This window comes from Trachurus japonicus, chromosome 20 (assembly GCF_045865225.1).
Source record: "Trachurus japonicus isolate A0001 chromosome 20, Traja_1.0".
Classification (NCBI taxonomy): Eukaryota; Metazoa; Chordata; class Actinopteri; order Carangiformes; family Carangidae; genus Trachurus; species Trachurus japonicus.
This window is the reverse complement of record NC_140926.1, coordinates 1,939,663-1,951,206: the sequence shown is the minus strand read 5'-3', so window position 1 is coordinate 1,951,206 and position 11,544 is coordinate 1,939,663.

The window sequence follows — 11,544 nt, the reverse complement described above, 5'->3', positions numbered from 1 at the left end:
GCGTAGCTCTGAGCAGCTCACAGCTCTGCTCCGCCGTTCTAAAAACAGCTTGCACCGACAATTAAAGGTAACGAACCTACTGCTATGACTATAGGGATTATGGCAATGGACCAATTTGACAAAATGTTGAACGATCCCTTTAAACTTTAGGCCAAATCAGAAGGTATAGTTTTGCTCAGGGAGGATATAGGCCTACTGTATGACATGGACAACAGTTTGAAAAAGAGTAACAAAAATATTCTTTATTGGCAGAAAAGCCACTCTTCAATAGCAACAAATGAAATAGTTCAGCTATGACTGAATTTATATTTCTCTATGTATCAAAAACCCAGTTAATTCAACCTGGAATTGACCATTTAACAACATTAACAAATTTACAGCTTGGAAAAAAGCTATTTTGTCAGTTATTGTACTTTTTAAAACATTCATCCGACAATTAAAGGTAACGAACCTACTGCTATGACTATAGGGATTATGGCGATGGGCCAATTTGCCAAAATGTTGAACTATCCCTTTAACACAACACACATTATCGAGCTCTACAGTGTGCTGCATCAATCTCCTCGTTTCACCATCGATCTTCTGACCCTGAACTACGACACACACTCAGGAAACACAAAGACGAGCGGCGAGTGAAGCTGTAATTTAAGATTCAATAAAGATAATTAAGTCTTGAAGGATTTTTTTTTACCGCAGATAGAAGAAATCTGGTCAGTGACACGAATCAGTCGACATTGTGCTGCAGCTGGTTGTTCGAGGTAAACCGGTGTGAAGTGACGAAGGAGTGAAGGTCTGAACCAGCCGCAGCTCGTTTAAAGAAAACACCTGAAGCTCCGTGAACAAACAGTCGTGTTGCTGCTCTCGACCTTCACAGAAACTTTCAAGTCTTTTTCTTTTTCTTTGCTTCTCCTTTTTCAAAAATAGTTTGTTACTCAACAGAAATTCCAGTCTGTTCGTTCGTCTCTAAACCTTCACACTGCAAAAACTCAAAATCTTTCTGAGAATATCTGTCCTTGTTCTTGTCAAAATGTCTCATTTCTAGTCAAAACTAATCTCTTTCCATTTAAAATAAGACTCATCACCTAAAAATCAACTTGTTTTTAGATCATTTTCACTTGTTTCAAACTAATTTTCACTTGAAATAAGTAGAAAAATCTGCCAGTGAAAGTAGGTTTTTTGTGCTTGTAATAAGGAAGAAAAACTTGCTCCACTATCAGATTTTTCTACTTATTTCAAGTAAAAATCTGCTTGAAAGAAGGAAAAATTGTCTAAAACAAGCTACTTTTTAATGTGATGTTTCTTATTTTAAGTAGAATGAGATTTGTTTTGACTAGAAATTTCATTTTGACTAGAAATAAGAGAAATATTCTTGGTAAAATATTTGCGTTTTTGCAGTGCACGTACTGTTGTGATGAAGGATCATATTTCTGTCCGTCCACAGACACCAGACAGACTGTCGTTCATAGATACAGATACAGACTCTCTGTTTCCTACCGAGACATCAACAGTTTTAAATCAAAATCAAACAGAGAGAACATCTGAAAACTGATGTGGAGTTTGTTAATTAAACTTTAAATGTCAGGTCACATTTCCCTGCTCATCTCTAAAGACACTTTAGTTTTTCTCGTCTGGTTTCTTCCTCCACCTGCTGCAGAGGTGAGCGCCAGAAATAACCCTTTCTGGTGCTGGTCGTAACCTGAGAGCAGCTTTAAAGCCCCAGTCTGTAACTTATTTGTCTTTTTATGATCAAAAATCAAACATGTCTTTCATAAATCCGTATTTGACTGAAGGTGAATCACAGCTGCATCCAAATGAAAGCTTTCTGGTTCCTTAGAATGAGTTGTTACAAGTCGTTACAAATACACAAGTGGGCGACGCACCGAACCGAGGCGGCCATGTTGCATCGTGACCGTAGGTACACTGCAAAAACTCAAAATCTCTCCAAGAATATTTGTCTTATTTCTTGTCAAAATGTCTCATTTCTAGTCAAAACTAATCTCTTTCCACTTAAAATAACTTGTTTTTAGATCATTTTCACCTGTTTCAAACACATTTTCACTTGAAATAAGTAGAAAAATCTGCCAGTGAAAGCAACTTTTTTGTGCTTGTAATAAGAAAGAAAAACTTGCTCCACTGTCAGATTTTTCTACTTATTTCAAGTGAAATTATGTTTGAAAAAGTAAAAAATGTCTAAAAACAAGCTGCTTTTTATGTGATTTTAAGTATGATGAGATTTGTTTTGACTAGAAATTACATTTTGACTAGAAATAAGACAAATATTCTCGGTAAGATTTTGAGTTTTTGCAGTGTAACCACGGAAACGGCCTGTTAAAACTGTCACCACTGTGTAGTGTGAGGAAGGACGGAGGCACCGGTGTTGCATTCAGGTGCAGTCAGGCAGACGGCCGTCGGCAAACCAACCGGATGTCATTTTACTCCACCAGAGAAAGACGGTGAAACAATACCACATCACCATGACAACATGTTGTCAGACCACTTGTTCACATAGACGCTTGTTTATCCTGTTACACTGCAAAAACTCAAAATCTTTCCAAGAATATTTGTCTTCTTTCTTGTCAAAATGTCTCATTTCTAGTCAAAACTAATCTCTTTCCACTTAAAATAAGACTCATCACCTAAAACTTAACTTGTTTTTAGATCATTTTCACTTGTTTCAAACTAATTTTCAATCGAAATAAGTAGAAAAATCTGCCAGTGAAAGCAAGTTTTTGTGCTTGTAATAAGAAAGAAAAACGTCAGATTTTTCTACTTATTTAAAGTGGAAAATTTGCTTGAAAAAAGTAAAAAGTGTCTGAAAACAAGCTACTTTTTAAATGTGATGAGTCTTATTTTAAGTAGAATGAGATTTATTTTGACTAGAAATAAGACAAATATTCTTGGTAAGATTTTGAATTTTTGCAGTGTACATGCGGCGCCATGCCCCATTTCACCTGAATGCAACATCAAGAATACGTTCAGATATGCAACCGCACCGCTAGATGGGGGGAATTCCTACGTACTATACCTTTAATTCATCCTTTTATTAGAGAGTTTTTATACAGTATAGGGTGTAAAATGTTAGAGTAAAACACAAAACACAGGCAGCTTGGAAATGAAAAGTTCTTTGTTTGTTTTTTTCAAACATTTAAATTGAACATTAAAGTTTAATGTACAGTATATTCCTTTCCACTTTCAATAATCGTCGGTTTTTCAGATGCTGCTTTCTCTTTCTCTTTCTCTTTCTCTTTCTCTTTCTCTTTCTCTTTCTCTTTCTCTGCCTTCTGCCTCGAGGTCAACCACAGCGTCTGTGATACGAAATAAATGCAATGAAATGAAACGGAGCATAAAGAAGCAGCAGTCCAGTCTAAACGTGTCTAAATGTGTTAACACTGTGGTAACACTAACAGATAATATGTGTAATATTAGCAGGGCCGTTGCTAGGAATTCTGGGCCCCCTTAAAGAATACTAAAGTGGGCCCCTCCCCCTAACTTTTCCTTTTTTTTTTTCTTAGACTACGTATGTATTATCGTTTTTTATTTAGCCTACTTTGTTTTGATGCTAATGCAGCATTACACTGCAAAAACTCAAGTATCTTACCAAGAATATTTGTCTTATTTCTAGTCAAAATGTCATTTCTAGTCAAAACAAATCTAATTCTACTTAAAATAAGACTCATCATATTAAAAGCAGCTTGTTTTTAGACACTTTTTACTTCTTTCAAGCAGATTTTCACTTGGAACAAGTAGAAAAAATCTGATAGTGGAGCAAGTTTTTCTTCCTTATTACAAGCACAAACAACTTACTTTCACTGGCAGATTTTCTATTTATTGTGAATTTAAGTGAAAATGATCTAAAAACAAGTTAATTTTTAGGTGATGAGTCTTATTTTAAGTGGAAAGAGATTAGTTTTGACTAGAAATGAGACATTTGGACAAGAAATAAGACAAATATTCTTGGAAAGATGTTGAGTTTTTACAGTGTATGAGTATTAGTCAGGGTCTTACGCAGAATAAATCAGTCATACAAAGATTAGACTACTGGGGTTTTTTATGGGCCCCACTGGGCGCTGGGCCCCTAGAATTATCATTACCTTTCTCCCCTATACAACGGCCCTGAATATTAGACCTCATTTCATATTTGATTTCTGTAAAAAATCAAACAGAGAAGCTAAAAATCTTCAAATGTGAGCAGCATCTCAATTTGTTTCCCTTTCTATCTGAACACTGGTGTTAATCAGAGGAAACAGTGATGATTCATACAGAAAGATAATATGAAACAGATGGATTATGATTAATTTCATACTGTAGCCTGCAACATCTCTTGAATTGCAGAAGATAAAACAGAAACAGCAGAGCAGACAGCACAGTGATGCAGCAGAACCAGAGAGCAGAGTGTTAATTATATAGTGATGAATAGGAAGGTGGTCGACTCGGCAGCAGCTCAGACTTCTGCTTCACTGGACTCTATAATAACGCTACACAACACAACATAAACTAAGTGTGTGTGTGTGTGTGAAAATAAATGCAGTGGAGAAACAAGTGCAACTCTGAGCTGCTGCAAAGTGGAAATTAGAAACAGCAAAACAAAAGTAAAGTTAAATGTTTTATTACTTTACTCTCCTGAAGCTGCACAGTCAATTGTTCCCCTTTTATTCATCCACTTATCTATCTATCTATCTATCTATCTATCTATCTATCTATCTATCTATCTATCTATCTATCTATCATTATTTCTGTTCTTATGGACCCTATCTGGGTCATTTGTTTGCTTCTTTTCCTGTATTTATACATTTTGGTTTTTATTCTGTGGGTATATGTATACTTAAATAAATATAATATATAAAAATGTAAACGTTTCTCCACAGTGTTTCCAAAATAAGAACTGGAAGAGACATTATATTAGCCAAGATTTAAAGGGATAGTTCAACATTTTGTCAATTTGGCCCATCACCATAATCCCTATAGTCATAGCAGTAGGTTCGTTACCTTTAATTGTCGGTGCAAGCTGTTTTTAGAACGGCGGAGCAGAGCCGTGAGCTGCTCAGAGCTACGCTACAGAGGCTCATTATGGGATTTCTTGGTTTCCCTCATCACAAACTCATCAAATACACAATCCAACAACTCCACAACGCTCTGGTGGACAAGTTGTGAGCTGCACATTCACCACGCTATGAGATAATAACACAACGTTACCACACAGAGTTGTTTTAGAGGGAAATTCATGTAAAACCACTGATGCACGTTGCCTTCAGGGACAGTTTTTCATCATCAGTCTCTGTATTTCCCTCTAAAACAACTCTGTGTGGTAACGTTGTGTTATTATCTCATAGCGTGGTGAATGTGCAGCTCACAACTTGTCCACCAGAGCGTTGTGGAGTTGTTGGATTGTGTATTTGATGAGTTTGATGATGAGGGAAACCAAGAAATCCCGACAATTAAAGGTAACAAACCTACTGCTATGACTATAGGGATTATGGCAATGGGCCAGTTTGACAAAATGTTTAACTAACCCTTTAAAACCTATAATAATGATAAAAGAAAGAAGTTGGGGGTGGGAAACAGAGTGTGTGATGCCTAACAAAACAAAACAATCAGGTGTATTTTTGGCTGCAGGCGCTCTGGGTGTAAAGGTTGATGGAAGTAAAAATAAAATGACAGAAGAGGAAGACGAACATTTTTTCATCATTTCACAGAAATAACATCAGAAAGGTAAAAATGAAGCAGGAGTAAAAATAGAGCAAAGACATTAAAACACACACACAAGTGCAAAATGAAGGAGAAAAGTGTGTGTGTGTGTGTGTGTGTAGGTTGGTGTCTTATAAATTGAAGCTGTCGGTCGGTCGCTGCACTACATCAGCTCTGTCTCATCCAAATGAACCTGGAGCAGGAATCGATGTTCTGCTGCAGTGAAGAGTGATTCTTCATTATCCTCATTATCTTAATTATCCCAATAAACACACACACACACACACACACACACACACACACTTACACGCTCCATCAGTTAGTTTATACACAGAGCAAACACACACACAGAAAGGAGCCTTTTGTAAAAACACAAAGACATTCAGGTGCATCACAATGCAAACAATTGCAACGCATGGGGATGGATGAGGCAGAGGAAGAGGTGCATGCTGGGATGCCACGGCGACCGGTTTGTAGCCACATTAACATCCTGCTTTTCCTCCTGTTTCCCCATCTGCTGCTTCACGGTGAGCGATGCATTCAAAGACACGAGGCAAACATCTGTCCTTCTCACCACCGCTGATTTATCCTCCAATCAGAGCCTCTGCTTCTCCTAACACACACACACACAGACACACACACACCTGCAGCATCAGTATTGATCGTTGCCTGAGCTCCATCTGCTGCAGCTTCTTACCTGTTCCTCCATGAATCATCCACCAGAAACTTCATCTTCTGCAGTTTTTCCTCAAATGTTTTAACTCATTCAAATTCATCAGTGCAGTAACTTGTCACACTGCAAAAACTCAAAATCTTTCCAAGAATATTTGTCTTATTTCTTGTCAAAATGTCTCATTTCTAGTCAAAACTAAACTCTTTCCACTTAAAATAAGACTCATCACCTAAAAATCAACTTGTTTTTAGATCATTTTCACTTGTTTCAAACTAATTTTCACTTGAAATAAGTAGTTTTGTGCTCGTAATAAGGAAGAAAAACTTGCTCCTCTATCAGATTTTTCTACTTATTTCAAGTGAAAATCTGCTTGAAAGAAGTAAAAAGTGTCTAAAAACAAGCTGCTTTTCATGTGATGAGTCTTATTTTAAGTATAATGAGACATTTTGACTAGAAATAAGACAAATATTCTTGGTAAGATATATGAGTTTTGCAGTGCACAACAGTTTCATCCTTCATTAAATCTCTACTGTGTTTTTTTTCATCAAAATTGATCAATGAGACATGAACAAATGTTTTTTAATGTTTTGTTCTTCACTCTTTTGTAACGTCCAAAAAAATGCAGTTTTTTTTTTAAATGAATAAGAAATTCTGATCTGTAATTGTTCTGAAACCTTAAAAGCTTCATTTTTGAGAACTGAACAGTAATTTTGTTGTCACCACCACTTATGTCACTTATCTTTAAAAACATAAATTATTGTGAAAAACAGCTTTGAGAAAACAGCAGTTTTGTCCTATTTTATTTTTCTGATGTTTGATCGACCCTGATCGTCATCAAGGTTTCATTTGTTTTCATATCGCAGCCTTATAATTATCAAATCAAACTTTATTGTCATTTTGTTCTGACTCACAGCTTGTTGCAGAAAGCTGTTCAGCAGCCCCGTGTTTCTGTGAGGGCAAAATCTGGAAGAAACTACAATGTTCAGGACTCTGTTTTTCCGGCAGCTTCTCTTAAATGTGTCCTGGAAAGAGGACTCATAACTCAGTGAAACTTTGTCCGTATATAGCCATTACTTTAACTATTTGCATAATATTACTTCCGGAGAAAAGTACATGATGAAAATTATTTAAGGGACAACGAGGAGTTTCTATTTGGTTATAAAAAAGTCTTATATTAATGTGGATGAATCTACGTTACCACTTGTTAATGGTCCATTTTAGATAAATATATCGTTTTGTCTCTATCGTTATTTTGTTATTTTAATTAATGGTGGAAATGCTGGGCGAGTCGACCAGCGTTTCTTTACTTTCGGTTTCGTGGCGAGTCATGAGAATAGCGCCGCCGAATCTCCGTTTATGGTGGGAACTACGACGGTATGTGATCGTCTTCCAACCTCTGACTTTCATTCTTGATGAATGAAAACATTCTTGGTAAGATGTCCGTCTTGCGCCGGTCCAAGAATTTCCCCGTGCGCACAGAGGCTCATGGTAAATGTAGTATGAAAACACTTCGCTTTCCAAAACTCCTCGTTGTCCCTTTAATGATTTTAAGTATTCAGTATCATAACTGCATTTCTGACGTTCAAAACAAACCAAACTGTTTGAAAATCTTTCAAAAACTGAGCCAGTTCTGGTTATTATAGTAGAACATGAAGCAGAGGTTTAATGCTCTGAGGGAGCGGACCGAGCCAAGATGTCCGCCCATTGCATTTCCTAAAACCTCATATTGTTGCAGTCTTGCAGACACATTAAAATGTATTTTTATCGGCGCCTTTGTGTCCTCAGAACTCTCCAACACAAAGCGACTCCCTGGTTGTTGTTGTTGCCAGGTTGTGTCAAAAGCTTTTTACAGTGGAATTCAACTTTAAACGACTTTTATCAGAAAAAAATCCTCTTCAGTATCCGGCGGTCAAGGTCTGAAGCTTCGTCGTGTAAAAAAAAACACAGCATCTGACTGCAGCGATAAAGCAGCTCCAGACAATATTATCTCAGCTCTCAGCCAATCACGAGTTTCGGTTTGACCCTCGTCGATTCGTGTTGCCCTTTATTTCAAAATAAGAGCGCAATGTTCCTGAAGATAACTCGTTTATCTTCTGTCTGGACAAAACATACAACAACAAATAAACCAACCTGGGCAGAGATTATCAGGATTATTATTATCTCGGTAAAACAACTTTATCCTGGATTAGTTGGAACCAATTTAAAGATAATACACTGCAAAAACTCAAAATCTTTCCAAGAATATTTGTCTTATTTCTTGTCACAATGTCCCATTTCTAGTCAAAACTAATCTCTTTTCACTCAAAATAAGACTCATCACCTAAAAATTAACTTGTTTTTAGATCATTTTCACTTGAAATAAGTAGAAAAATCTGCCAGTGAAAGCAGGTTTCTTTTGTGCTTGTAATAAGAAAGAAAAACTTGCTCCACTATCAGATTTTTCTTTCTTATTTCAAGTGAAAATCTGCTTGAAAGAAGTAAAAAGTGTCTAAAAACAAGCTAATTTTTAATGTTACGAGTCTTATTTTGAGTATAATCTGATTTGTTTTGTCTAGAAATGACATTTTGACTAGAAATAAGACAAATATTCTTGGTAAGATTTTGAGTTTTTGCAGTGTAATAACTATGTTGGTGGACTTCCTGTAGATAAAAAAACAAAACGAAACAAACGAGGCCAGAAGTTGTAGTGAAACCTTGTTTCTTTATTCACACCATTTTCTACTCCAGCTATGTTAGAAGTTAACATAAGTGTCAATCCTCTAGTTCCTATGCTGATCTCTCATTCATCTGTACACACTATATAAAAAAAGTCAAGATTATATGTTTAGAAATCCAAGAGGGTTTGTTGAGGTGAGGAGGAACTCAACAGTTGTGGAGGGGTTTTTACAGTCCGAACTCCTCCGCCTCCACTTTCACTCTTTTTTTTCCTTCTTTTTTTTTTTTTTTAATCATTTTTTTCGTTAAACAAAAAAGAGAATATATTGAACATGGCATTTGTACCAGAGCTCAGAAAAGGGGCTTGGACATTTGTAAAGCGCTTTGACTGTACAGCTCACGCAGAACACAACCGACGAGGTCATATACAGAGCATGGTAAAAGAGGAATAGTATACTGCTTGGGCACAACACAAACACAATACAATGCCATTTCACAAAAAAAGTACCGTTGAAAAGAAAAACAAATTATTCTCTTCAATTTTTTTTTAAGCATTTCATAGAAACAAAAGAGAAAGATAAATTGCAAACTTGGAGTAAACAAATCAAATAAGAATATATATATACAGTGAGGTAAAACACATTGGTCTTTAAAAGGAGGTATTTTCTTTTTGATTAAGTGACCATTTTAATATGTTAATTATGCTTTTTTTTAAGATCTTCTCAGCTTTTGGATGACATCTATAAAGCAGGTAATGCAGACATCAATGCAGACACACAATCAACATGCAGTCTCATCATTCGAGGTGAAAAGTAAAAAGAAGTCTTGTCAAACTTAGGCACCAAATAAAAAACGATAAAGCTTTCTGCTACCCTTGTTGCCACAAAAAAGGCCTCACTGCAGCGGCCGACACCCGACCGAGAAGGAAACAAACTCTCAGTGACCGAGCGAAAGCCGAAACCCTTTGAGTGACTCAAACTGGCACCGAGACGCTTGAAGGGAGAATGGTTGAATCTTTTGACCCTAACGCGGACCTCGTCACAGTGTGTGGATCATGCTAGCATAGATTCGGTCGTTGGACCCGGTGTGATCCAGAGGGACTGAGTGGGCAGACACGACACGATCGGGCCCAAGTGTGTTTTTGCATAACAAGAGAAAGAGACACAGATAAGATAGATAGAAACTGACCCGTGCGGCAGAGTTGCAGTTGCATGCTAACAAAGTTGCTGCCATGATGAACCTTTGGGCTGAGTTATATGCAGGTTGTGCTGCTCGGATTGGTTGGTCGACGACTCTGAGAGAGCTAGGGCTGATACATTCACGGCTGTAGGAATTTCTCAGTGCGTGGTTTGAAGCGGTAGAGCTGCTGGCATAGTTTATGTTTCCTCCCTGTCTCGACCCTCCATCAACGCACACGGAGCAAGAAGAAGCTGCTTGGTTTTTTTTTTGTTTTGTTTTTACCTTTCGTAGCTTCGAAAAGGCTGCATATTTGAACGTAATCTCGTTGTACGGGTTTGAGTCACCCAACGGCTCGGCAGCGTTTGAAGCTCCCATCGACAACCTTCATCTAAACCGTCGAAACCGTGGACCGAAAGTCTGAAATGACACGATGGCTGCGTATCGGCGGCGTACGCCTCCACCTTTAAAAGGGACAACGAGGAGTTTTGGAAAAGCGAAGCGTTTTTTTCACACTACATTTATGAGCCTCCACGCGCAACCGTGAAATTCTTTGACCGGCGCAAGACAGACTCATGTTTTCATTCATCAAGAATTAAAGTCAGAGGTTGGAAGACGATCACATACCGTCGTAGTTCCCACCATAAACGGAGATTCGGCGGCATTATTCTCATGACTCGCCACGAAACCGAAAGTAAAGAACATTTCCACCACCACTAATAATAACAAAATAACCATAGAGACAAAACCATATATTTATCGAAAATGGGCCCATTAACAAGTGTGGATAGCGGAGATTCATCCACATTAACGTGAGACTTTTTTATAACCAAATAGAAACTCTGCGTTGTCCCTTTAATCTGAGCTACCAAGAGAAAAGGCAAAGAGTCGCAAAGAGGAGGTACAGCGGGTTCGATCCCAGCCTGAAGTCGATGTGTTCTCAAAACGAGACGGACGTCGTTCGGCCGTTTGAACACAAAGGTCTCTCCTTCAAGGCTTGCATGACGTTGCTGAGATCGCCGGTTTTGGAAAGATGCGGAAACGTTGGACGCCGCCGCCCCGGGGTCAACACTGGGAGGCCGACGGGTGTCACGAGGCTTCAGACACAGTTTGGCCATCCAATAATCAATCTGGACGTTCCAGTGGGAGAAACTCGGCCGACCAATCGGCTGCTCTGTGTTCACGTTCAGTTCATTCTTAGGAATCTGTCGTTTCTGGTTCACAGGCTTGGATTTGGCCTTGCTCTTTTTAATCTGCTCGCTGTGAGGAGGCACTGACAGTGTTCAACTTTTTAAATGCTTGAGTACTTGAGTAAACGCCTCTCTTAAAGTGCTTTTCACTAAATTTTGTTAACT